The sequence below is a fragment of the Strigops habroptila genome, chromosome 3 (assembly GCF_004027225.2).
Source record: "Strigops habroptila isolate Jane chromosome 3, bStrHab1.2.pri, whole genome shotgun sequence".
In the NCBI taxonomy this organism is placed as follows: Eukaryota; Metazoa; Chordata; class Aves; order Psittaciformes; family Psittacidae; genus Strigops; species Strigops habroptila.
Genome location: NC_044279.2, coordinates 41,110,111 through 41,132,484, shown reverse-complemented (window position 1 = coordinate 41,132,484; position 22,374 = coordinate 41,110,111). Strand labels below are relative to the sequence as shown.

At 39.1% G+C, this 22,374-nt stretch overlaps 1 protein-coding gene across 8 annotated transcripts in view; it reads right to left on the bottom strand.

Annotated features, from left to right (window-relative positions):
- The window catches only part of NAV3 (neuron navigator 3), a 547,425-nt gene that overhangs the window by 191,719 nt on the left and 333,332 nt on the right, over nucleotides 1–22,374 (bottom strand). The gene's annotated exons all lie outside the window — the stretch shown is intronic.

Genomic DNA, 22,374 nt, shown 5'->3' with positions numbered 1-22,374 from the left:
GTAGTCGCATAGCTGGAATTGGAGCATATATTCTGGAAATATGCTGCGTCCTTTCTCCGCCAAAAGAAGAGGAGGGGAAGGGTGAGACTGAGCAGCACCAAACAGTTAGCAACAGGCAGCACGAAGAAAGGCAGTTATCAACAAAAGGTTGAAAAGGACCAGCTGAACTACATCCTCCAAAATAAGAGGGGTTGGAGGGGTGTGTGTGAAGAGAGAGGTTGAAGGCATCTATTTCATAAAGCATATATATACACAGAGAGAGTATTTGGTAAGGCTCACAGCACGCACACAAGGGGAACCTGGTTCACTTAGGGTGAGATAAGAGGAACAGACACACCTTCACCTATGTACCAAAGGAAAAGTGCACCCAGGAGGTGCTCACACCATCCCAGGGTGTCCCAGCACTCAGAGGCAGCTCGGACTGGCAGAGCTTGGCACGGGGTGTCATGCTGGAGGGTATCGGTGGCCCTTTGCAGCCAGCACTGGCTCCCTTTTGCGGGGTGTCCGTGGCCTCTCTCCTCACCCCAGAAAAAAGGACTTGCATAGAACCTCCCACTACCGTGGGATGTTACTACTGGGAGAAAGCATATATGTAGGACAGCATTACTGTGTAAGTAAATATAATATCTGAGGTTCTTTCTCTACTGAGAATATTGTTTGAAAATGTTGAAATTGCACCTCTTCCATAAAAACAATATGAGCTCACTTTATAAACATCCTTTTATTTAACCTTGCAGACCCTTGGTAGGAAGGGATCAGAATCCCATTTTCTGAACAGAAAACCAGAGGCCAAAGCCATTAACTACTTGCTTTGTTCACCAAGGAATTCTGTGGCAGAGCCAGGGTGGGAAAACAGGTGTGATTCCCAGTCCAGAGTCTTACCTAGAGAGCCAGCATCCACTTTCCACCCAGGAAAAGTATCACCACTCCATCTACATTCACATCCTACGGATTCCTTCCCTGAGTACCTTTGTCACAGATTTTCTCCCTCTTCATTAAAAGAGACATAGAGTTGTAATTTGTTTGGTCTACCCTGTTTCCTCCCATATTCCTGCAGGTGAATCACCAGCTGGTTTGCCATAGCTTTCTTGGCAGCTTTAGAACTTCAGCTAACTCCACAGAATTAAACTGTGGAAGCGGATTCAGCTCTCTCACAGCTGAAGGATGCTGATGTTAGACGGGGCCCTAAATTTCCCTGCTGAACCCAGAAGTCTGCTTCAATCGCTCATGTTTTCACTGACTGATATTGTTTGCTCTCTGTTACAGGTGAGTGACATGAAAGTCTCCATTAAGTTGCTAAGGAAGTGTTTCTTCAACTGTATAACCATACATAATGAATGCTAATGTGGAGTCTCTAAAAATTGTATGGACACATATTTAGAACAATATATTAAATCGTGATGATAAAAGATGCATACCACACCCATAGCATCATGTATTCCCTACTACTAGTATTTCAACTTCACTCAAGTCTTCTAAAATAATGTCTCAGAAATACTCTCTGAACTATTACTGTAAGCAGAGCTATTTTCTGTATTCCAATGAAACTGATCCAATGGAACATACAGAATTTAATACCCTCTAATATTATTTTAGGTTAGTTTCACATTGCAAGTAAAAATACTTTACCAAGCATTTCCTTTTTTATTTGTCACACCCACACATAATCTGGTGGACCAATCCTAATTTTGACCACAATTTGAACTATCCTCTCACTGAGCAGCCAGGGAAATTTCATTTGAGCAGCTGTTTTGCAAGTATCTACTATTCATAGAATGGACTTCACCCACCCACCCTCTTCATAATTTTCTTTTCTCACTAGTTTAAAAGTGACAAGCATAAAGAATGTAAACATTGTTTTGTAACAACAGCTTTACTGATGGACAATATTTTGATAGTCATTCAATGGTAAAAAACAATGCTGGGAGGAGGCAGTGGTAAAAAAGGATATTTTTCACTTCAGGAGCATTCTAAAAAAGATCAAAAAAGCAAAGAGTTGTTGATGGAGACAATATAGCAAACCAACACCCAGCTGGCAGGGGAATGTCACGTTTGATTTCCTCTCTTTCTGTAGGGATCACCACTTGCTTCTGTTTTCCCCCTTCCCCATAGGATACCCTTCTCATTCATCTCATTCTTCTGCGGACCCAACTGCTCAGAAGTCAGTTGTAAAAAATGAAAAGCATGTAGACAGATGCATGAAATTATAAGAATGTACACATGCCACTATATTCTTTTTACATGAAATTCTCTGATGAAAAAATGATGAAAAATAGAGAATCCCCCCCTCCACTGCTTTTAAGTATCAATGTTACTACCACCTCTGAGAAATTTTATCAGCTCCTCAGGAAAACATAAACCTACAGTGTGCATCATCATTGACAATACTCAGTTTGCACAGGATAGAAAAGTCATGCAGAACAGAAGATAAAAAATCAGTAACTTCATGCAGCAGTTTGCTTTTTATGGGTGCTCCCCTTTCATTGAGTGCTGAGCACCTCTAAGGAGGAGCTATGCATGCTTCCCCTCTTTTCAGACCTAGCAATAGAGCATTCTGTCTTGCATTAATTGTGCAGTAATGTTTCCCAAAAATCCTCTTATCTTAGATTTTTCTATGATGAGGCTTTTTCAGAGAACACAGACATGCAGGTTAGTTGTTGCAACACTTCTCCCCTCTCCACTGCCTGCTCCAGTAACCCTGCCTTACAGCCACACATTGGGCCGGGCTGCTGACTTACTCATTTCCTCTCCAAGCTTCCTCTCCTACCACCCTGCTTTACAGGCACGTCTGACCGGAGAGTATTCGACTTCAGCGCTAGGCTCCGACTGCTGACAGTATATGGGAGAGCCACTGTTATCCACGACGCGGAGGACCAGTCTCACCAACACAGTAATGGAACAGACCCGAGCCTGTGTTTGTGTGGTCCGAGCCTCATCCCATCCTGACGCCTGATGATTTAACTGCTTACAACATGAAACAGGATTCAGCAGGGCAATCCAAGCTTGGGCACAGCCTGCTCATGTTAACAACGGCTTCCCCTAGCATTCCTCAACTGCTCGTCATGCTAACCTTCAACAGAGTAGAGGAAATAAACGCTGATACCCAAATATAGTTATGAACTTCACCTCGATACTTCACACGTAGCTGTAAGGAGCACAGCAGAGCTGCTTGGCAGGATCCGTAATGAAACAATACACTTTATAACACAGTAGTTTAATGAAGTGAAAAGAGAGAGAGTATCTCACAGCTTACAGCCTTGTTTTGGAAATGTTTTAATCATAAACCATAGAATTATACATCAGGCAGTGCTATAATGCATCCTTTTTAAAAGTAATACAGAAATGTTACCACCCAGAATCAATGCCAAGTGGGAAATGTCAGATGGATTTCAGAAGTACAGTCAGACTAATGCAATAATAATGCATGACACTTCATTAGTGTCTTCCACTAAATCAGCTCAACATGCTTTCCAGACACAAATGAAATGACCCCTATTATATATTATTTCTGTAGATGTGGGGAAACTGAGGTATAAAGGCTTTCTTGGTGGATTTTTACCTTTTTTTTTTTTGATGTGGCTCACTCACTTTTTTTTTGTGTGGCAAACACAGCTGGGAGTACAACCCAGATATTCTGAGTTGCAACAATTTCTTCTGTGCTTTTTTATCAGGTAGTTTTATAAATAGGCTTGGTGGGAAAAGGCATATTCCAAGAATTGGCATCCTTTGGCATATTTTATTTGCTACAGAATATAGTTTCACATCTGAAAATGGTCTCCTGTTGCTGTCAAGAAGACAGCTTTCCATACTTAGAGTATGCCTCTGTTGCTCCCTTATGCACCAGTGCTGCTGCTTAGGAAGAACAACAGTTGCTGCCAACTGAGTTATGCCAAGACCTCGTGACAGATTTCCATGCCATTTAGCAAGATAGGCTATATTTGAAAAATATTTATATATTTGTCCACTATATGAAAAATAGATATGTGGGAATAAACAGATAGTATCCAGTGCTCATCACTTGTCCTTTAAAATAGTCTCTAGGAGACGACTGTATCCTCATTCATTAGCATGAAAGAATTGAAATGCTATCCCCCAGCGCTCACTCTCATGCTGTCTTATGTGCACAGATTTTTTCTTTCCTCCTTATTTTGTAGCAAATAAAAGTTGGAGATATGGAATGAAAGGTTATCTATTACAAAAAATGTTGCTAGCAGTATACGTGGTTGCAATGGTTCACAGCAATATACAATACTACTTTTAGCATAGCAGGATCCTGTATTTTATTCTATGTTTGGATTATACCAATACATTTAATGATTTTTTTTCCTTAAAAAAAACCCAAAACAAAACAAAGGAATAAAGGAAATTGAAACTATTAAAAAGCCCCAACACCAGAATTTTAACACCAGTCAGCCAAAGTGGAAACATGCCACTTAATAAAAGGGCTATGTGACTTTGTAGTGTAATGTGTTTACTCTGCTTAAAATGTTGCCATTGGAGACAACTAATAGTTGATAGCACTTAGAGCTTTTCACCCATAGACACTCGTTCAAATCATGCTTGTAGAAGAGATTGATGACTTCTTTCTGTTGTTCTCCAGTATGCTACAAAATGGGCCGTAAAGGGCCCACAAATTGCCTATTTTGTGGGCATTTTTCCAGTGTGTGGCCTACCCTGGATGTTGAATAGCCAGCAGAGCCTACATAATAGTCCCAGAGTCCCTGATGAAGAGGATTTGCCAGAGGAGAGGGCATGACCATAACTCTATTTCAACATAGCTATTCTTGGCTAATAAATTGTGGGTAGCAAACTACATGTTGGAGTATCCCCAAAGCTGTTTGTATTTATAAAAAGAAGCTGGGCAATGGGTTGACTGGTGTTAGAGTAGGGTGAGGAATTCAGATTGCAGTGAGATGCCTTTCTCCTTCCCACTGCCTCTACACTAAGGAAAACTCAACTGGAAGGCAGGATCTGACCTTTTAAATATTTTCTTATTAAAGTTTATTTTTCTAGGTTGCAAAAGGACAATTTATTAATTTCAGACCTCCACTTAGCAAGAAAAAGGGCTAACTTTGAAAACAATGGTTCACAATTAGAATGCCATAAGAGATAGGTCAAGCATCCCATTTATATCCGGATTTAACTAACTATAGAAAACACACCGCGACTCATTTGCTGTAAAGCTGTGGTTTGGGGGTATCGCTTTTTGTAACATTAAGCAAAATACATGAGAAGAAAAAATATTCACACAATTAAAAATATATGGCCAGAAAATGAAACTAGAATGATTTAATTTATAGGCAAGATGGAAGCCAATGCACTTCATTTAACAAAACAAAATTAGTATTAAATGACATTCCACAAACCCTGTTTCTGAATCCCACTGAGTAAACGAGAACAATTATGAACTAAGGAATAAAAACCATTTAGAGGGATACATACCGATTAACCAAAATGTCAGAATCCCTACGGTACGATTCTATTTTGTAAATAGCAGCATGTATCCATCAACACTACTCAGTAATTTTCAGATAAAAATACAATTTAATAAAACTCCACTAATCCCAGCTAAGAAAATTAATAGAAACAATACTCTTCAACAATCACTGGCAAGCTTTAGATAACTTACCCAGCTTTAAGGGGGCTGGTTTATATTTTCAAGTTTCACTTACAGTTGTGATCTAATCACTGAAGTAACATTTGTACTGACTTACTGTGCTCTCTTTTTTCCCATTTCTTCCCAAATCCCAACTCAGAATTAATTAAATACATGTGTTTGAGGCCAGTATTCACCAGTGGTACAGGGGCAAGACTTTGGATGCATCTGTGCCAGACGAAAGGTAACAGTATAAGCCTCTTTGTGTGTGTATTCGTGTTTAAGGTTTACTAAGAAATTTGTATATTGCACAGTTAAAATCCAGCTCTTTATAAAAGAATGAAATAACTTGTTCACCCTTTGAAAAGAATCATACTGATTCACTTTACTCTTTAATCATTGGTTTCTTTATTGGCTTACACTCTTCAGTCCTGTGCAATAGCAATAAAGGACCACAGGAAGGAGCCAGATATTCATCCTGCAGCTGCAGATCCAACCAGACAGCTGCATCTCTGCAGACTTGTGCTGCTGGAAGGCGATACTTGTTAAGGGAGCAACACCACCACAGTTATTAATACTCGCCTCAAGCTTCCTGAATTAACAGGAGAAAATACTAAGTGCCACACAGAGCAATCTTCCAAGACAGCCAAACTTGAGACTCTCTGTTATAAATACTTCATATAATTGCCTGTACAACGTTGGAATTATTTCTTTGATATATATTTTTAACTTTTAAGTACTTTTCAGCATCTGTTTAGTAAAAGTACAATAAAATACAGGACCTATTATTCAATACAGCTTTTACATAAAACATTGATTAAAACTATTATTTCAATTTTATTAGAGTGAGGAAGACCAGGATTCCCTGCTGGGCACAAGTGTTACACCTACAGACACCTCTCAGAAGGTGAATCCATCAGCATTTTAGTCCAGATAAGGAGTGCTCTTCCAAAGGCTGTATCCTACCACCTGTGCTCTCTCAAAGATCCTTTTGACAAGAAATGAAAGGGAGAGATGTGCTTCAACAGCATGCTGCATGCACTCCATTCACTAACTGGCATTTAGTCCATTCAGCAAAAGGAGAACTAATCCAAGTAACCCTCCATTCCCAAAATGCGTATCTTAGATGCTGGTTCCTTAGTACCAAATTAGTTTTCCCTACAGAGCAACTCTTTATGTTGACATATGTATGTCCCAGAAGTGATAGGAGAGAGGGAGTACATGATAGAAAAAAACTGCTGATTATCCTGTGTGGTGAGACATATAACGAGATGCTTCTGTAAGCTGGTGTGATGCTACAGTAGTGACAAATGTAAGAGGAGGACATGCTTTCGTCTTGATAGCGGTGATGTGTGAAGAAATTGATTTGATGAGAAGGACAGTGCCAGCATTCTCTAATACAAATAAAGGAACTGAAATATATGAAATTCCCTCCCTCTTCTGTGTGTGCACATGCTCTTGAACATCATCCAAGCCCACCCAAAGCTTGAGCCAGTGACAGTACCTGGCTAAAGAGATCTCCCTTGGAAGAAACAGCTGATTTGTGAAGAAGCACCTGTGCCTGTCCAAAGGTAGAAGGGAAAAAAGAAAGACATATTTCTACTTTTCTGGGCACCCAGCACTGATGGCCCTCTACACCAGAGGCCCCATTCTATTTCCCTGAATGAGATTTCCTATACTCTAAAGTAGCATAAACTTGCATGAATCATGTCTCATAAACATCTTGTCACTGCTAGGATAAGTTTCATGATTAGTCCTACATTTACTTTAACAAGCAAACCCATAGTTAGCAAAGTTAAGTTTTCTGTAAAGGAAAAAATAAACTGAATTTTCATAGATTTTCTTTGTGGCTTACCAATATCACAACACAAAAGAATGGAGGAAAAACTCCTACAGTCTCAGACCTGACTGGAAATCACAAAGTAATTTGCAGAACAAAACTGTCCTTGCTTTGCTGATACCTTTTTTGTTCAGAAGCAAGAAGCCACTCTTGGTATCAACCAGACCATTCCTGGATGGAGTAGGCACCTGCCTTAGTAAAGCAGCATAGGGCTCCTCACATGGAGCTGAGGAGATTCCACTGTGAAACTATTCCAGATTTTCCATCAAAGCTCTTTTTAACAATTTATAACTTGGACAGAGACATTCTTTCCACACTGCGATTTGGCATTAAAGAACTTGGCCCAGGGATCAAAATAACCCTCCTTTCCAGCACTTTTTTTTAACTATGGGAAGGCAAATTTCTGATCTATAGAGATGCAAAAATATTAAGACATACTTTTGTTCTTTTCTTGTGAGAAAACAGTGGCAAATAAGACTGCAACTGATTTTCAATATAAAGTCTCCATCTAACTTGTGCTTTTTAAGGCTTAGAAACTGATTTGAATTGTCTGGTTTCCTCTCATGTGGAAGAATAGCTTTGCAAACCAAAATAAACAAAATAAACTGCTTGCTTTCTGAGCTACATATTTTATAAGAAGACACTTTAACTCCTACTTATTTTTTCTCTGGGCTTTGATGTTTAAAAGTTGTTTGTCACTGACTCTATGATTTTAATACCAATAAATGTGTTGCGCACATTAGGCACACCAGAGAGATGCTAAAGGTAACACAACATTAATATTAAGTAAATATGTTAATGACTTCAAGCTTAAGTGATCTTAGCCTTTTCTTACTGTCATTAATTTCTGTTAAAACAGGTTTTGGTGGTGAATGTCTGAGTGGCAATGGTCATGTGTGCGCAACCATTTTGCATTTTGCTTAGAGAAATGAAACTATGCTTACACAGATGACAGCCTACACATACACTTCTTCAGTTCAAGAAATGTAAAACAGTGTTTCAGGAGTTGAAAGACTAAGTATGCAGCTCAATACAATAGGAATACCACTGCAGGACTATTTCCCCTTTATCAGCATTGAAAGCACCATCCATAATAAAGGCCTGCCCATTCTGATGATAATAATGCTTAAATGAACAATCATCCAGCACAATAAACTTTATGTCAGAAGTAAATTCTGCCAGTTGGTAATCTTAAATAACAAAAAGAAGATAAAAATCTTATCACAGTTTTGACAACAGAAGACTTTTCATCCCAAATGAGATTCAATATTATAATTTTCCTCATTTCTTAACAAAAGACCTGCCTTATATACAGCTTTTGTAACACAGCCAGGTCTGTAAAGATCATATAATGAAAAAAGAAAAGTTCTAGATTCCTACTAAAAATGTTCTTAACACCCTTCTCTTCTATGAGAAAAGGGGAATCTGCCTAAAGGTGAAGGCTCTGGTGGCACATCGTATGGAAAGAGGTAGTGTCTCAAGAAGGGAGGTCCTTATGAGCTGGGGACTGTCTTTCATCTGTGTTCAATCTGCAGTCTCCCATGCAAATCTTCTAACACATATCCCACCTTCTGTTTTGTGCTACATACTTCTATACGACTATAGCATGCCCCAAAATAGCACCAAAGATATGTGATTCATGACTCAGAATTTTTCCACCTATGATTTACCTCTGAAGACGGCAAAAAACCCCTCTTAGCTCAGTATTGAAATAGCAACCTCAAGATCCAGTCGCCCGGCCAAAGAAAAGGAAAATACATCTAGCAATAGTTAAATGCACCACTTCTCACTGAAGAGTTTTTTTAATACCAAACTAGCACATTCTTCTGCTGAATATTGACATACTGATATGCAAACTTCAGGTCTGAAGACCAAGGAGGTTTAGATAATGGATAATAATCAAGATGGATAATGATCTGAAGGTAGCACACCCCTGAAGTGTAGTACCTTCCGTTATAAGATTGAAAAGCCATTTATAAAGGATCAGGGCTTAGCTATGTAAAGATCCATCCTGATAGAAATGAACATTCAAGTTATTTATTGAGGCTTTGAGACAGGTAAGGGTTATAGTTCTGCTCACACAGACATCTTTGCATAAACACTGGACTCTGTTGATAGAAACTAGTATCCGAACTATGATATCTGCATCTCTTCTCCTACAAACAAGGTGGAGATGTTTTGCTTATTAATGTATTATCGCAATCATCTGATATGAATTTTAGGACACAGAAAGAAATAACCAGACGATGTGGGGCTGAAGGCTGGAAAATCCAACCTTCCAAGTCCTGGGTGTACGTGCAAACTGAAGGGCTTTTTATCACTTACTCTGGGCCCAGACTAGTGCAAATCAAATGATCTGGAGTCTATTACATATCCAGAATAGCAAAAGGCTGATATCTCAGGAAAAGAAAGGTCTTGAGAAAGCTGTGTGGAAATGCAAGCACATTTTTCTTCCCCGCTATAGTTACCACCTGACATGTAAGTACAAATGGTACTTTATTTCTAAGCATATGGTGCTTGTTGTTTCTTTTTTGTTTGTTTTTTTTTTATTTCAAGGCCAAACCCATACCTCTTATGACAGAAAACAGTTGGTGCCTCTGTGTTTGAGGTCTGATCTCTGGGTTCAAATGACTGGCCTTACACAAGGCACCCACTACCTTCTTCCCCAAGGAACTGCTCTCTACATCTGCAACTCTTCACTCGCTGTCCTATGCTTCCTTTTAAAATACACACTCTAGTGATACCCCATCTCCTGGATAACAGACTAGAAATGAAGGATAGGGATTGAGTAGCTCACTTTAGAGAGCAACAGCCTTTAAATTTAATTAAATCCATATCTTCTACCTCCCACACAATCACCCCTGGGACTGAAGGCTTCTGTAAAGTATTAGGAAGGGGATACTCTCATTGCAGCCACACCACTATGCAGAAAATAATTCAAGATTTAGGAAGTTGTGAGCAGGAAGCAAAGGATGAAGAAGAAAGGGACTCACTGAAAACACAAACAAATAACTCTGCTGGCTAGAGATTACAGCACTTATTTTAGACAGAGGAGATTGTGCTCCAGCCTTTCCTTCCAAGAGCCTTTTGTCCTACTTGTGTAAGTGAGAAACAGAAATGATCCTAGCAAAAGGAGCATCATGCCTCCTCTCAAACAAATCCCTAAACCAGTAGCCTACCACCTGGCGTCCCATCCCACGTTATGCTCAGTTGTTTTCTCAGACTGCACTAATGGCACCACCAGCTCCTCAGGTAGCTCTGTCTGAGAAGGCTGGCATTCCAGGAGAGCCCACGCAGCTGCTTTAGTCATACAGAGGCATGTGGAGTATCACTTTGGGGACTTCTGCTGACAGCTCTCCACTTAGTCTAGTATTTTAGAACAAGCAAAACTGCTTTTCCTGACCTTTCCCATTAACCTTTTAACTCCCTGATAAAATAATAAGAAAAACAATTTAATCATGCTAGCTTTTTTTTTTTTTTTTTCCTTTTTTTTAAACAGGAAACAATTACTGCCAATCAGTAACAAATATTTCATTCTGGAACACTGGGTTGTTTTTTTTTTGCTAGCTTAAACTTTTTGTTACAGTAGGCAGGTGCTTATTTCACCTGCCATTTAAGTAAACCTTGCTGGTAAGGTGCTTGACTCTGTTACAGCCAACACAGCTTCTGAGCATTCTCAGAAGTGCAATTTCACGTCTGTACAGATCCTTAATGTAAAAACCTGGGATGGCTATGGATGAACTATAAGTGCTGCCAAAATAGGCAGCTGCTGAGTGGGCGTTCTGAGGATGAAAATGATGGATATAGGGACCTAAAATGCATGTGAGGTAGGTCATTGGAACAAAATTCTTTGGGGGAGGAGGGAAGGTCATATTTCATATTTCAGGAATTACTGTACAAAGGATACCCTTTGTTAGAAGTTCAACCATTTACTACATTATTTAGTGCATAAAATAAGTATGGAACACAACAGTCCTTAAAACAAGTTTTTCCTTAAATTCTTTTACAATTATTCTTGAAGGCCTCCAATAATAGAGAATTGCCTTTTTTAGTAGGACTTGTTGAATGTCTCTCATTTTGGATGGAAATTTAAGTAGAAAGGCTTTGGAGGAACTTCCTGAAAATGTAGAACCCTAATGCCTTTTTTTTTTTTTTTTTTTTTTTAATTTTTTTTTAAGACTTTATAAATTTGGGAACAACAAGTTGGAGTGGAAAGTAAAGTCTGAAATTTTATCAAACTGATGTACCTCAAATTGTGCAGTCCCACAGAAAGGCTTCTCAAACATTGCACCAGATGGCTTTGTTCTCAGCTGCCCTGGGCAGGTTCACGTTACTTCACTATCAGTAATAAAATCACATACTTACATCAATGCTTCATTTTATCTTACTGTCATAATCTTGTTACAGGTTATAATGGTACTGGCATTATCTGCCTAATAATTATTCCTGAATCACAGCAGTAAAACTCTTTCAAGTCTCAAGCTCTGACCTAGAATCTGCTGAACCACTTAAGTTTCATCTGTGTCTCTTTGACTGAAAAAGATGTTCCATACATTAAAGAATTAAAGTGGGCAAATGGCTTCTCTAGTGTGTGGTTTTACAGTAAAACAATCCCAACTCAGCTAGACAGATTGAGTCTCCCCCCAGATACTACGTACTGTATTTCTTCAACTTCAAATCCACAGACATATTCTCTTATAAACAGTTATTTATACTACAGAAGAACTATTTATACTACTAAAGAACAGGTGACTTTGGTACATGTCAAAGAAACTTGCAGGATTTGGATCCCCACAGAAAACTGTAAAATGTCTGAAAATCCTGTAGTAAAATGACACTCAGTGATACAACGCAGTGCTGTAAATAATTATGTTAAGAACAGGATATTTCAATTAATTGTGTTAGCATGTTCCAAATTCCAAACACGCAACAGCCGCAGTGATACAAAGGGTACATGCCAATGTTGCCTAATCAGCCTTGCAATGATGCTCAACCGAAAAACTGTACACAGAATAAAGAACTCATCTGAATTTATCTGATGTGAAGCAAGGGTTATTTAATAATGATAACATGCACATAGAATTGCATGTTCTCCATTCATTGCAAAACAGATGTTTACAGGTTTACTGGGCACTTAAGTTTACAGGAGAGGTTCACAGATGTCCTTCAGAAGCACAAAACCCCACAACCTACACTTTGCATTTGGATGGATTTTTTTTTAGCTTGTGCTATGAAAACCTAATGACCCAAGAAGAAAGCCAAGACTTGAGAAAGTTTCTTAAATCCAGAGGCAGATAGTATGATTTTCATGTAATTGGTTTAGCTATATATATTCCAATCACTGAATATACACTATATAAGCAGAGTTCATGAAGTCTAACAATTGAATGAATAGCATGACCATGTGCAGAGAGGCTACACAAATTAGAGAAGGTGTGATGTTGTTGGAGCACAACTTGCAGAGTTGCACAAGACCTCTGCTGTGTGCACACCCCTCTTAGTGCCCTTCATGGGAACATGCAGTGCAAACACCTCAGACTAGTTATGCCTTGCCCAGTTTCTTGCGACTTTCATTCAACGGATTGCACCATCTGAATTTGACACAAGTGAGTCCTTTTTTTGGCAGAAAGCTGTCAGAATCTCAGTTTCCATGGAAACCCAATCACTTCTAAACAAAAGGCTTGTATTCACTTAAAGTGAGGAGGCAGAACAGAGGCTTAAAGCAACAAACAGGTTTCTTTTTTCTATTGCCTAAGTTTTGGATGTTCCTTGAAAGCATTTGTAAAGTCATTTCAGGCTGTTCTCTGTTTCTGGCTGAAAGGTGGTAGCTCCTGGCCTCCTGTCACTGTGAGCATGGCGTTTTTAGAGAGCCATGCCAGAGACAGTGTGTCCAGGCCCAGTTCAAACCAGCCCACATGCACCTCGCAGTGCCTCTTAAACCCTGAAGCAGCCCATGGGGATCCTGGAGCAGCAGCCTCTGTATTCACCCCTCCTGTGTGAGCAGATTGGAAGTGTTCTGTCCCTTTGAACACCACATTTGTTTTTGTAAAAAGCCTCAGTACCCTTTCAAAAATAGTATTTATCCTATTTGTGTCCTTCTGTACCTACTAGCTATAAGTAGACCTTATAGCAGCCTTCCAGTACCTAAATGGAGCCTACAAGAAAGCTGGAGAGGGACTTTTTGTAAGATCAAGTAGTGACAGGACAAGGGGTAATGGATTTAAACTGAAAGGTAGATTTAGGTTAGATATAACGTTCTTTACTGTGAAGAAAGTTCTTTACTGTGAGAGCTGTGAGGCATTGGAACAGGTTGCCCAGAGAAGTTGTGGACACCCCATCCCTGGAAGTGTTCAAGGCCAGGTTGGATGGGGCTTTGAGCAACCTGGTCTAGTGGAAGGTGTCCCTTCCCATGGCAGAGGGGTTGGAATTAGACCATCTTTAAAGTCCCTTCCAACCCAAACCATTCTATGAGTCTATGATTCTACCTCTTAGTGATGCTTCTCCTTTCTAGCACCACCATCTTTAAGCTTTAAGCTTTAGGATGCCCTTTGATCTTACTCTCTTCAGTTAGCTTTGGGAAGAGTAAACTGCCCTCAGCCTGGAGAAAACCAAGATAGAAAATATTTCCTAATAATTACTTCTGTTTCTGTATGAAAGATTACCTTTGCCATCACTTTGCCTTTGCCACTTGGTTCCTTTGACACATTCATTAAGGTAATCTGAGGGACACATACTATTAAAAAAACCCCTATAGCCATAATTACCTGGTAGCAGATATAAAGACCTATTCATATCAAAAGCAGTAAAAATCATGTAAATATAGAAAGCACGTAAGTGAATAGAAAAAAGAAACACATCTCATCATACTCTTGTGTCATGAGAAAGTTCAGGAGCTATGGCACTGCAATAAGGACAGAACTTGCATATAATCTTAACTTTAATCTGGAATAAGAGTGGCTCTCAAACACTTTGCTGACCTCAAAACACCTTCCTGTAGAACTGTTTTGTATTCTGTATAGTAATGTAAGTCTACTTACAGTAAGAATTTTTTCAACTACTTTTCAGATGCCTTAAAAGGAGTCCTCTGATTCATGTAGGTCTGCTATATGACATGTTGTAAATCTTAACACAAGGAGGGAGTATTTCATATGGTACCAAATACTGAGAACTAAGAAAGAAAACAATTAGGAAAGAAGATATCCTTTCATCAAAGATCCTTATATCAAAGGCTTCATCACTGTTTTTTTCCTTGAGAAGATATCTCTTAAAATTGATATCTCTTAAAATATCTCTCTGAAGATAGCTCTAAATTAAGAGATAAGGTATGCCTCTAAGAGATGGTTTTGCTTGAAGCAGAGGCAAATGCAAGGCCCTTCAGCGACTGGCAGAATGGCTGCTAAAATTGTTTTGGTTGAGATGATGGACAAAGAAAAGCAAAAAAGATATGCCTAAAGTAAGCAGACACAAAACTCAGGAGCAGAAAAACCACTGCAAAAAAAAAGAGAAAAAAAAAAATAAATCCCAGAATAACCTGAATAGTATCAGCATGCAGAATAAACAAACATTTTAGGTTAAGGTGATGGCTGAAACAATCTCAGGGCAAGAAGATTGCCCCAGATTATTTGTTGGGTTGTTTTTTTGTTTTGGTTTGGATTTTTTCCCTTTTAAGATAGAAGGGGTCCTAAGTTTACGTAGAGCAGAAAATGGCATTTAAAAATTCTTTGTTTTTTATCTTCTGCTGGAAATAACCTACTAATACCTGAAATTTTTACTAGCTGTTCAAGTCAAAGGGTTAAGAATGTACTTCAGTAAGTCTGTTTACCGAAACACCCAATGTCATCACGTCAGGCACAGGTAAGATCCTCTCCACTTTCATCAAAAAAAGTCCAACTGCAGCATATACTGATGCAAAAAGTAAGTAACATTTCTCATTTCTCAAAGTAGTCAAAACATTCATCTGTTTTCAGTTGGATCTTTCATAAAAATATCTGGGGTTTGGCCTTTTCCTACCTGTACCACAAGAAATCAGAAATAGCTATGCTGAAGACAACATATAAACAGAAGGATTTTTGCAATTAGGGTAAGAACTGGGGCCTGTAGCTAAACAAACAAACAAACCATTCAACCAACCACATCTCCCTTTGGCACTGTTGCACTTCTCATCACAGCTTATTGTAAGCTTATGGCACTAATGAGTATGTGATGCCCTGTCTTGTTTGCAAATACTTAAAAAGATGACTTGTTTCTACATTGGATCGATTGCTTCTCTAATGCCATTCAAAACTTGGTGCTGCCCTAATGCTTTTTTCATGTGGAATTAGGTGGTGTGAACTGTTTTTCCATAACACTGTCATCTTTTCCAGGCATCAAAATCAGTGGAAGGCAGGCAGACGAAGCCCAGCACTCCCAGAAGCACAGCAAAAGCTGAGAAGGGAGCTCTTGGGGCAGGGGGTGACACTGAGACCTTGGTGTGACTCAGGGGAAGCTCTGAGGTGCAGGACGTGCTGTGACTAACCATGGTAGGGAAGGAAAGTCACCTCCCACCCCCACATCACGTGAGTCACTCGTCCCAGAGATTAGCTACACAGAGGATGAAGGCCAGCAATAGCAGCAGGCATTCACACAGGACGGGGCCTCTGGAAAAGTAGAACTACATCCAGCAATGGTAAATATTCCCAGTTCAGTCCTCTTGTGCCCTCCGCTACTCCCATACCTGAGCAGCTCAGACCAATCACTAACCCAACTAATTGCAATGGATATATCAAAGAATATATACTTTGCATAAATATGTTGCAATATTTCTGAGTTTTGCATATTTATCTATGTATGCATATTTCATTTATTTATGCATATACCATTTATTTACGCATATTCCATACCAGTTTTTCTGGTATGCTAATCACTTAAAATCCGGAGTATTTAGGTACAAGATGATTTCATCCAAAATGCAGGCATCTAGCCTGAGGTGAGCATCTAGGCTCCATCAACAGTCTGTGCCCAGAGAAACAAGAAAATATGAGGCAGTTTAACCCATGCAGGAGCCTTATACAAGAAGAATGAATTCCTCTCTGAAGATGCCTTCAATAACCACAAAAGCAACATAGAGGGCTAAATTAAATTACATTCCTAATTTTTAGATTATTAAAATTAGTGAGACTAATCCCACCTGTAGTGCACAACTATCTTTAAACTCAAACTTTGACTCTGGAGGCATCTGGCTAAATATTTATAGGTGGAATAGGAGGAGCTATAGAAAGAAACAGCTCACAGCAAAACTTGTTCCTCACAGTTTTACAAGCAGGAGCTGTAGAGACCCAACCATTCCAGAAGGGGCACACTGATCCCTTAAACATCATCTCACTATCTTATTTTTGTTTTTCTAGCTGCCCAGTAAAAAAGCATCCCAGGCCTGGCATATCTATTGGTATAAAAAAGCTGGTCACACATCCAAATATCTGTACACACATTCAGTAGGAACTTCAGGCTAGGAATAAAAATACAAGAGTTGTTGGGAATAGGATTTTATAATGTGGTAAGACCTCTGTTTGGGGACTTATCACACTGAAAGAGGAGAGAGACTAATGAACTGAGAATGTGTACACATCTACCTAGATGCCTAATAATTCAATGCTTAAATAATCCCCTCCCGCCCTGATGGCAGTAGGTCCTTGTTATTCTGGCATTCCCAGCACTCTGGCCTCAAATACATTACTGCTCACATCTTCCTTGCCAGCTACCTAACCCCATTAGGTATAACTGTATTTTATCAGAAAGGCAAGATAACAAAGATGTAACACATGCCCTCATCTGTACCGTATATCTGAGAGTTACCTCATAATGCAGTATGACGCCAATACTTAAAATAGTTTAAATATGGAGGATAAAAACCTTACTATTTGGAAGACAGACATAAAAATGTCTTATTCATAATAAAGCACAACATAAGGTGTTTTTCATGATCTAGGTCCCATTCTGAGATGTTAAATATGTCTTTACATCATAGCTTTATGGAATCTAAAACATCCCATTCAAGTTTCCAGATTTCACTTCAAAGGCCCAGTTTGCCATTTCTAGTTTAGGCTTTTGGGCTAAAAAGTTGTGGGCTGAAAGCAGTCCAGAACTGTTTTCAGTTCTGGACAAACACAACCAGGCTATTCCTATTCTACATATAATTTATTAAAGGTATGCATTAAACCTTTGGGAAACACTGAGATTAAATCTTACAACTAAAACACCACCACACTGCAGCAAAAGTCAAATAGCACGCTGTCAACAGTGTTAACCTGATAGAGCATAGAAATGCAGTCAATTGCTTCTATCAAGGTAAGTTTATTCCATCCGTGGAAATAAAAAAAACCCAAAACATGAGAAATAAAGTAACAGCAGTAAATTACTCTAAAGCTATCCATTCTTTCAATATAAAAATATAAACATGTCAAGCAGTATTAATATTTTTATATGACATACATGGAGTACATACAGATGAACACAATAAATTGCTTTCATTCTCCTCTGATCCTGAGCCAGCTCTGTATCAGGCCAATATTTTGGCATTAATTAATGTAGCTTTAAAACTGCTCCACCTTGTGCCAGCTGCCTAAAGCATCCTGTAGTTCTCACAAATGATGGGGCTGCCAGCAATCCCCAGTTACACGGGCTCTACCTCACCTACCAGCAGTCACAGCACTCCATGGCCAACAGCCCACTGGACTGGCTGTCCTCTCCATGGCCCTCACCAAGTGATAACCATCCTATCTGGTGCTAGTGCTGCTCTGGGTCCTGCCAAGTCTGACCTAAACTGTATTTATCATTCCTCATCTGATTACACAATAATGCAATGTTCAGAGTCCGGCACTGGGGGAACATATTCAGGGAAAGGGTCATACTTTGATGTAGTGTAATTTAAATGTAAACAAAAGTGCATACATGCATAACTAAAGTTGCTGGTAAGCTTTATTTTAATGTAAATCCTTGGTGAGAGAAAGGGTAGGGAATTATCAGTGCAATCAGCTGTGATCTGTTTAATTATCAATGCCAACTTTTTGAACAAATTAATAATTTCCTGAAAGAAATGTTCCCGGCCTGGTTTCCTAGGACATTTGTTTGTAGGCACGCATTTCATTTTCACAAGGGAAAACTCCTTTGAGCGTGTAAGAATTACTACCTTTGTAGACAAACACAAAATATTGGGTTCTTGCTGTGCGTTTGTTTCTTACACTGTGTACAAGGAAAATGCGTACAATTTGTGGTTGTTTCTTGAGTCACTCAAATGCCTAAAAGAGAATGAAAATTGGAAAGCATATGGTAAAAGCCACTATCAAGCGGCATTTTGGAGTGTTATGGGAGTAGTGTATTTTCTTGGCATGGATTTTTGGCAGAAAGAATCTGGAAAGGTTTATTTGGTAAAATCTGGACTCCATATATATTTTCAACTCCAGTGTGTTTCACGTGGGGTAAGAACTACATCAGATGGCTCTCAGCCAAGGAGAAGTACGCTATGTTGACATCCACTTACACTGACAACTGAAGTGTTTCAGATTGTGGGAAAGAATGGCACTATTATCCCAAGGTAACTTCTTGACATATGCTGACTTTTGTTGATGTGCAGCTGTAACCCTTTTCCTACCCTCCATTTCCTTTTCAAAACAGCGGCATCCTCTGTATGGCAGCGATTCTACTTGCTGCTGGACTCTTGCTCTCCTGACTGTCCCCATACCCTCATTCACTATTGCTTCAAGAGCACTTCTGGTCCAGCCATTTTGAGCTTCAAAGCCACAGATGGTTACAAAACTTTATTAACACTAATGGGACTCTTTCAAGAGGAAATTTATATAAACAAAATGTATGGCACCCATAATCAGCTCAGAGCCATAGCATATTCTAAACAGGTGCCTTTAGCCAACAGCGGGTATTTGCCACTGCAACATAAACAATCCAGAGTATAACCCATGACATCATATTAAAAAATAATTATTTTATTTTCAATACAGAAAATCCCTTGTTGCATCAGACCAAAATCAAGTATAAAGTGAGATAATCAACTTTGTTCCATAAGGCTAAAAGGATTAATAAAAGTACCTAAATGGCATATGAATAAATCTATTGATAAACCTCCCAGGACATACTGTAAGCCAGAATCTCATTAAAGATGATGTTAAAATTTAGTAGAGCACCTGTTTCTTTGCTTGGAAAAAGTCAATATGAATACACAGCAGGCAAAGAAAGGAAAAACTGCCCAAACCAGGTCAGAACTGCTTTCCAGGCTCCTGCCTTTTGAATATGAAGCAAGAAATCTGTCTTGCACCATGAAAGAATCACTGTAAAATTAACAGATTTATCTATGATTCTGAAGTATCACGTAGAATATATATAATAAGAAATATGTTTCACATTTGCATATTGGTAATAGGAGTTCAACAGCCTCGCTTTGTTACATTTTTAACAGCATAACAAGTGAAACACTATGATAATCAGTAGAAGTTAAGCTTTTAAAGTTTTCTGTTTCGAAATCTTTACTGGCTTATATGTGTAGTTTCTCTCAACCTACTCAGCTAACAGGGAATGATGTTTTGCCATTAGGCAGAGGCAGACCCCAGTCTAATTTGTCTTTTCTATATTCCTCATTACTGTGTTGCTGTTCCACTTGGCAGTATGAAAATCAGAAAGCCCCTGCAGATGTGTAAGACACTGTTCTGCCAGCCAGTGATCTTTTCTAAATTAATTTTAAATTAATCTTTCCTGATGCCAGAAATCATTGCTAATGGTAGACTGAAACTTAACGTTTAATACATTGGAATGAACAATCAATTAACAATTATATAGAGGACTGAAATTCAGTTTTGGGTTCCTACATATTGAGTACTCCATACATGGAGCACAAATAATACCAGGTGAACATGTTGCTTTTATTGTCCCAAAATATGATGGGAATCCAAAGAAGTGTAGCAAAGGCTGAGCTGAAAATCCCATTCTAGAAATACCAGGAACATATTACGCTTTTAACACTCAATTACCTTGGACTTAAAAAACTTTAATATCATCAAAATACTTATCAATTTAGGAGAAAAAGTAATCTACAAAACACATTAACCAAAAATGAAAAAAACCAAAACCAACCCAAAACAATTACATGCGTACACAGGTAAAAAAAGCAAGAGTTAGACAGAAGTGAACCAGGGAGAACCAGAACCACAAATCTTGTTGTACCCACACCACCAGCTTCATAGTTAAGAAAACTAATCAGAACAGGGGGAGGAAACTAGGTCACTATGCCAGGAATATGTTTTTGATAAAAAAATTAGTCCTGTTTTATCCAATGTCAAAGTTCAAACATCTCTCAAAGCAGGCCACATGTTAGTTGGAGCAAACTAAGAATGTACTGTATGTCTACTTCTGCCTTTCATCGTATCAGCCATTTTCCCCTAAAGCCTTCACATTGCATCAATCGGCTCCTGACTGGAAGAGGTTCCTCATGAAGCCAAATGACATGGTTCCTTAGGCAGCTGCTGCTGCTACAAAAGCTCCTGCATGAGCCCTTTTCACCAGTAACAGCACTTTGCCTTGGCAGCACAACAGCATGAATTTCAGCGCAGGACCTGGGTTCTCTGCTTGGAAACCTGTGCAACCATATGAACATACTCAGCTCGTCCATACTTTCCCAAGAACTGCCTGCGCCTTTTTATCATTGAGGTGTATCATTCATTTTAATTGCGTGGAAGCTGAAGGCAAAGGAAAGCAGGATCTTGAAAGCTCATCTCAACCAATGCCCATCAGATGCACTAAGGCAAGACTGACAGAAAGAGGTACTGGGGAGGGAGCCATGTGGCAAACACTGTCTGGGGAAAGCTCATAGCATTCAGGTAATAGTAGGGTCCCACTTCCAAAGTAAAATCGCAGGAACCTACACTAAAATCACTGTAAAAAGAAATAAAGTAGCAGAAAACCCATTTCATGCTAATTATGTTACTTCTATTCTGCCATCTTACACAATCTTACATGAGCTTTAAATTCCTTTCTCAACATACTGTAGGGCCAATCACTATTTCTAAAAGCTGACAAATATAAAAACTCAGTATTCTGTCTCCTGAAGAACAAGGGACAGAACAAAGCATCTTAGCTTAGCAAGGAGAAGCAAAATGGTTCATGAAACTCAATGCTCTTCTAACATCTGGAATTTGCACAAAAAATTACCTCTGCCTCCCAGTAGCCTGCCTGATCTCTGTAATTCCACCAGTAAGTCCTTTCCTTCTGGCACCTGTTATGTTCCCTGAATGTCTCTTAAAGCCAGTGCAGCACCACTAATGAGGAGAAACAACTAGAGGGTCTCAACTTCCATACTGCCTCTGAAATGTATTTAGAAACAGCAGCTGTAATGATTTAAACTATAGTGCTTATCCATCCCAGAGATCCCAAAATATGCTAGAAGCAGCTAAACAAAGTACCATGTATGTTACTAACTAAAGTAATAAAGTATCAAGGAATGCTACTATACTCCAGGATCCTCCATGCAGCTTTTAAAATAGGGAATAAAAGGTATTTCTCACTTTAGATAGTGTAAGATCTATCTACATGAGAGGACATTGCAGATGGATAGAAAGACATATGTAAGAGAACGCCAGACACATCAACTCTGTAAGTGCAGATACACTCGAACTGTATTTCCCTGGAAATAATCTTGAGGGTACATGTCCTGACCCTCAGGGAATGAACCCTGGTCTCCAGCTGTAATGTTTTCATGCTTGTCTGGTGTTTAATTACTAATCCACATGGCAAAGTGCAATATGATGTGGGACTACTGAGTCAGGTCGCTGGAATGGGGTCTCTACCTTGCCAAGGGCAGCACCATTTGGGCATGCATGGGGCAGCAATGTAGGTCACTATAGTAGACAATATTCACTGCACATCACCAGCACAGTGAACATCAGGTTTACTTTAGGCA